Below are 6,785 nucleotides of genomic sequence, written 5' to 3' on the forward strand. Positions count from 1 at the left end.
CCTATATTGCAAAACATAAACTTAAGAGCTATTTTATGAATTAGATTTATTTAATAATTTTCTTCCATATTATTTTAGCCATTCAGATTAAATGACTGTTATTGTTACTGTTCAGGATTTATTCTAAAACGGAAAAGTGATATATCTCACACAAAAATAAAATAAAATAATCTATTTCAAATAGATCAGATAGAAAATTTAACCAGTTTAAACACAGGATTGAGTCTAAAAACAAAATTACGGGCGACAGTGTTATAATAGCACAGGAGGAATAATTTGAAGAAAGAAGTTGCTGTTTTTTGTGAGAACTGTGAGCCACTTAAACATTTTTCAGAGTGAATCTTTGGCAGTGAAAAAAGCAGAGGTTGATTTGCAGATAGTAATGTCATGATGTCCCCCTTGGCACCATCCTCCATGTTCCTCATTACCAATAATGTGAGATAGAACCTCCTTTACTTTTATCCCCCCAGCCCCCTCCAATCCCTCCCACTATCACCCCTAGTTTTCTTTCTTGTTCCTCAGTTCCACCCCCTCTCTTTTTCTCTCTTGTGGTCCCTTTTTCTCCCCCTTTCTTGCTCCCTCTCCGCCCGGGTGTGTCTCTGAGCTCACCTCACAAAGCACAGCGTCAGAGAATCAGAGCCTTGGCTGACATGACATGTAGGAGATGGTTGTGAGGAGCGGCGGGGACACACACTCATGACAGCAGAAGGCAAGGCTCCTCCACTGCCACTAATGAGACTCCTGACTGCCGTGTCAAACACACGGTGTGTGCGTGCGTGTGTGTGCTCAGGGCACCAGGAAAAATGCAGAAGTAATGAACACAAAACAACAAAGAGCACACATATTTATGAAAAAGCACACAGTATTCTATATGCCATGCAATTAAAGGTCATGTCAAAGTAATATGTGTATGTAAAAAACACACTCACTGAGAATTTCACACATCTGACAGGGGCCATCTTCACCTTATCATCAAGATTTGAACTATTGTAGAAGCAAAATGCCAAATAAATCAACCACTGACTACTGTGACCATTAAAAGTACCAACCTGCAAGACAGACTTGTTTAATAGGTTTTCCTTGATTTATTTTTTTCTCCATATCTATAATAGCAACAGGAAACACTAAGATCACTTTCTAAGGTCTCAGAATAATTGCTGGTAACACAAAAAGTAGACATGAAGTCATAATGGAACTTTTCTCTTTAATCTTGTGAAAATTTTGGCATAGTTTCTCACGCTTAAGACATCTTTAAACTACATTCTGTGCTCTTCTGCGATAAAACAACTGTGGTCCCCAAATTCAGCCCGCACTCTAAGCAAATAAACCAAGTGTCTTTTTAATCACCCTGCCTCAAGCCACTCCTGTGCACGTTAACCAACCAGAGTGGCGGCGTTGTTTTGAAGTGGTAGCTGGTGGCACAGCAGGAGGTGAGGCGGGGAGGGAGAGGCGTCCCAGAGCGAGACGACACAGCTCTCCTCCACCACTGTGGCTGAACACTCCTGCCACCAGAGGCAGAATAACCTGATGGATGACTGAGATGGGGCACGGTGCAATATGGACATGATTTCATGCCATGATAAATCTCAGCGGGGGTGCGTGGCTAAGTGTAATATAAAATTCCTTATCTTTGTATCAGCTTCTCATAACACTGTCTATCTACTGTGACTGGAGCTGTGTTTTCTTTAGCTTCTGTTCTCTGCTTGAATACCACTGTTGATTACATCTACTGTGGATAAAGTCACAGAAAAAAAAAAAAAAATGATAGCTCATATTTTACTCTTCTGCTTCAGAAATATGATTACAAAGTGCCACTTGGGAGATGCTACTCTTCGTATTTTGATCACGGTGAAAAGCGAGATTATAATAAAAGATTTTATTTGCAAAAAAACTGGTTCTCTTAAAAACGCCTCCAGAGTGAATGAAATGAAATAACATCACTTTTTTTTTTTTTTTAATTAACAGGCAGAAATTAAGTCACCTTATCCTTTGATAATATTAATGTTAATTGACCTTATCAAGGTAGAGAAAATAGACAAGTTGTCATTCAAGCATGCAATAAAAAAATCCCTTTAAAATGGTGAAATTGGAAAGTAACCTCTACTTCTTTTAAAATATTTCTTAATATACAACTACAGTTTCATATCACATTGCCAGAGAAATAAGGCACTTTCTCCCAGGAGATGAGAAAAGAATTGAATTTTTCCTTATCGGTCATCTATTTTTCTGCAGAATGCTATTACTTGCTGCCTGCCGTTGCCAAGCAACAGGAAATATTAATAGGACCTTTTATTAGCTCGGCTTTACCCGTGGAGTACTAAAATGAGAAAGTGGAAAACATGAATGTGTTACATAAATCTTTGAACCTTTCAGGATTTGCACAAGTCTCTGTTTGTCCAGTGATTTATAGCGCTGATGGTTCATTTATGGGAGAGGGAGGTGTGAAATACCAAAATGGAACATTAACCTGAGGGACAATTTGAAAATAAACAATCACATAAAAAGTGGAGGGGGAAAAAAGGAAGGAAACCAGTTTAAAGAGAAACCATCCTCTCTCCTGGCTGATGATTTCAAGAGGCCATCAAACAAGCAAAAGGGATTTTTGTTCCACTAGAAGCATTGATCATTCAAAATCATCTACGCCCGAATAAACATTGGAATAAGTAATACAAGTCCCATTCTATCACTGGGCTTGTTGAACTGTGGTGAAAAGCGACAGACGTTCCATCAAGTTTTATTTTTTTTTCAGACCCTTTAATCCCTTTTAAAAATGCCTGAAAATGAAGGTCTTTCAGAGGAGAAATAGGTTTTCTTCATCTGAATGGGGGGTACAGTATAAGCTCCAAAGAGCAGAAAGTCTTAAAAGACTATTTTAAAGTTCATATTGGCAAGAACTGTAAACACATTTAACGGCAGGACTTTCAAAATGTCATATTTTATACAAAGTTAGAATTACAGAGATTTTCTTCTTCCTTGAAAGCATCGTTACTAAAGCATCTCCTTTTGTTCCAGGTTTACACAGAAAACCAGCAGGTGTACAGTCGGAGATAATACGCTAGCTGGGAGCATCCGTCGGCGAGCGAACACATTAAAACACACCTCTACTCTCTTATCATTTATTCATCCCAGCTTGTCTGTGACAAGTTCAGTTGACATTGCAGCTCATATTTCATTCACACAGGCTTGGGGAGCGAGCACCTGCCAGGAGCACTTAATACCTTGTGAGGAAAAACAAAAGCATGAGACAAAAACACAGGCTTCAGTCCAAGTTAACATGACAGTCGGGGTGGGATTACTACTTGATAATTAACCTCAGTAGCTGAGGATAGGGAGCTTGTTTGGAAATTATTACTCTAAAATGTTGTAACAAAAGAAATTAGGAGAATGGATTTGAATATGAATGCAGCCAGCAGCTCTTTAGCAATACACTGACCAATATTCTGCTAAATTTACATTTTATATTCAAGAAAAACTTGAGATGATGATGAGATAATACATTTGATGGAGCTAGGGTTGTTCATGCATATAGCTCTTTCTCCTCTTACTCTGCTATTATGCATAACATTACCTTCCTGATTATACATTCATCATCTGTTACATATTCAAAACATCACACTCAAGCCAGTCTGATGATGGCTCCTTCTGAATGAAGCACAAAAAACTTCATCAAAGATAATTTATTCCAGCTGCTAGCATTTTAAAACACCATATAGGCCTTTTCAGCTTAAATATATTTTAGGCACACAGGTGTGAGGCTCACATAGAACAAAGTTTTTCAGCCAATGAATAAACAGTTTTGCTTTCTGCAAGTTCAGGTGTATTTGAAAGTGACTACAATGTGGCCACTTTGCTCGTGAGTCCAAAAAATTATTCACCGGTAGCAACAGAGATGTGTATCTGTTCTGGGGCTGCATTGATAAGATCAATGCAACCTGAGCAAGGCTATTAAATTTCTAATGTGTTTTGGAACTTGTAGATGCTATGACAGTCAGGGCATTAATGGAGAGAAGCAGGGAAAGGCTTTGCCAAGTGCAGTGGAGCATCAGAGAAAAAGGGCTCTCTCAAAGATATCAAGTTAGTCCAGGAGCAATTTCAGACCACAACACAATAACTAGCAGAAATGACAATGAGCATTGAAAATGTACTCCTTACACAATTAGGAAAGTGGTTAATTATGTCTTTCATGTTGTGACTAGAGAAAAAAAAAACACTTTCAATTAACTTCCTCTATGAATGAGTGGATTAAACCAAGAAAATCTATTTTTCCTAAGAACACTACAAGCACTAGAGGAACAGTTTAGCAGACATTGTGTCGAATATTTGTATAGATCTGACTAACTAATGGTTTCGTGCACTAACTAAAAGATAACAATAGCCAACTTGTTCTTATAAAGAAGTGACCAACAAAACCAACATTTTGAAGAAACTTAATGCATTAATTTGAAGTATAAACAAATTAATAAATAAATAAGCTTAATTTTATGTTGATGCAGATATTGCTGCTGATATAAACTATTTTCAGGTTTTCCCTTTTTTAATATTTTAATAAATTGTGTCTGAGTAACTGTTGGACATCAGTGATTGACAGCAACTATTTGAAAAAACAGTACCATAAACCATCTTCTTTTTCTCTTCTTGACTCTACTGAATTGGATTTAATGTTGCATTGAACTCTGGGGTCAAGTGTCACAAGTTCTTTGCAGTTGTTTCAGTTTTACATTTTTGTACTTTTGCATGTTTTCATGCATGCATTTTCTGCAGGTACTCCAGTTTTATTACACAATTGAAAACATACATGACAGGTTAATTGGCAACTTTCAGCCCTAAGGTTATTAGCCTTGTTAGTTTCTAAGATGAAGTGTGACTGATAACTGAGTCACTCTGCAAAGCTGAGTCGGATCAAGCAAATACAGAACACAGATGGATGAAATAAAATTAATTTATAGTTATATGATAATAAGGCTTAGACAAGAATTATGATTAAAGATAATTTGGGTGACAGGACCATTTATGCACTATAATGCATTTTTAGGTTGGATCGTTAGCTCTGACCCGTCAAGGCCTCTACAGTGGTAGGCTAATCAAAACAATAAAAAAACCTGCAAATGCAGCATGCTAATTCAGTGATGTTTCTACAATATTAAGAGTGGGTCGAAAATCTATAATTAGATAAATTCTACTTTGATTTTAGCTATAAAACAAGTCTGTAATGCTTAGTTTATGCCACTTGGTAAAAAATTGCCTAGCTATAGAAGCCCATCACACTGCATTCAGTTCTTAAATTAGCAGTAACTCCTTCTTCTGAGCAAGTACAGTATGTGATGACTTTAGAAATTAATAACCAACTCTGAGGAACTGCCTGATTCAACATTACATGCAGTGAGAATTCAACATCACAAGCCTATCTTTGCTGATGGTAATATATAACATAACATTTTCTTAGGAAACCATGGCAATTAAAATTGTACTTTGTCCAACTCTACAAAATTTAACTGAGTTTGGTGCCGGCCTGATTTATTTAACATATAGTGCTCTTGTTTGATGATTGTGTTTTGCAAATTTAACTGAACTGATGCCAACACATCTGAAACAGACCAACATAAAACCATATTTCAGTTAAACATCCCCATTAGCCCTTCAGCAGACATAATCTTGTCTGGGATTCTGTCTGCTATTGTCTAATGACTTTGCTTCCGGAGGCAACAGATGATTGGTTGGTGCTTCAGTGCAGTCTGCCACTATCTAGATAGTGAATCACAAATAAGTGGACAAAAGCATCAGTGTGGGTGAATTTGAAGAATCCAACAGAGTGATCTGAAAGACAGATAACAACCTGTTGTTTTTAAGTTCTTCTTTGGGAAGCTATTTGTCTCCACACAGATTATTTACCTCTATATCAGAGAAGGCTCAAATATGGTTAGTTAATAGTACCTCACTTTCAGCTTACTAAACTTAACAGGACTAACATATTCAATCAAACCACACAATAAAATTAAACAGAAAGTATGGAGAAAAAGACTAAAAATGTCTTAAGAAAAAGTCTTTTGCTCCCCAGTAAATGACTACTCAAGGTGTAGCTTTAGTTGTGCTAGGTTTTCTTTTAACTGTTTTCAAGGTCTTTTTATTTAAGGAGTGGTTTTCACAGAGCTCAAAAAAAAGGCCCTAAAATAATGTTATAAAATGAATCATCCATCCATCCATCAATTCATCCTTGACAAGTTTAGAAATGTTTCAGAATCATCTTGCAGCTCTAAAATTCCTGTTTTACTTCTGTCAATATGGTTTATCTTTGCCATGTTTTTGTAAATGCATCGAAACTAATGGGAACAAATTGTGTCTTTGTATCAGTCTGCCAGTAACAAAGCACCCAAAAAATAACCAATCAAGCAAAACCACTTATCAATTCTTACCAAAAGCCCTGTGATTATGATCAACCACTGCAAAATGCTACTTTGTCTGAATCCTTGGGTTTATACAATCAGGCTATTTATTAAATGTTTATATTGTTGCACTTGTATTGGAGTACTTTCAAATATCTGCATACTACAATCCAAATGGAGCCACATTTAGAAAAAAAAACAGCAGCTTTCAGCTTTTCGTTGAGATCGAATAACCTCATTTCACTCAACTGAATTATCTCTAAAATATCTAATAATGAAATCCAGGAGGTACAGAAAATTGGAGCTATATGCTCATTTTGAATAAGAGTTACCTTTTTTATTCTTCTTTACAATTTGTACTTGCTTTTCTAGCCACAATCTCAACCACCCCCACCCAATCCCACC

The sequence above is a fragment of the Xiphophorus hellerii genome, chromosome 20, assembly GCF_003331165.1.
Source record: "Xiphophorus hellerii strain 12219 chromosome 20, Xiphophorus_hellerii-4.1, whole genome shotgun sequence".
Classification (NCBI taxonomy): Eukaryota; Metazoa; Chordata; class Actinopteri; order Cyprinodontiformes; family Poeciliidae; genus Xiphophorus; species Xiphophorus hellerii.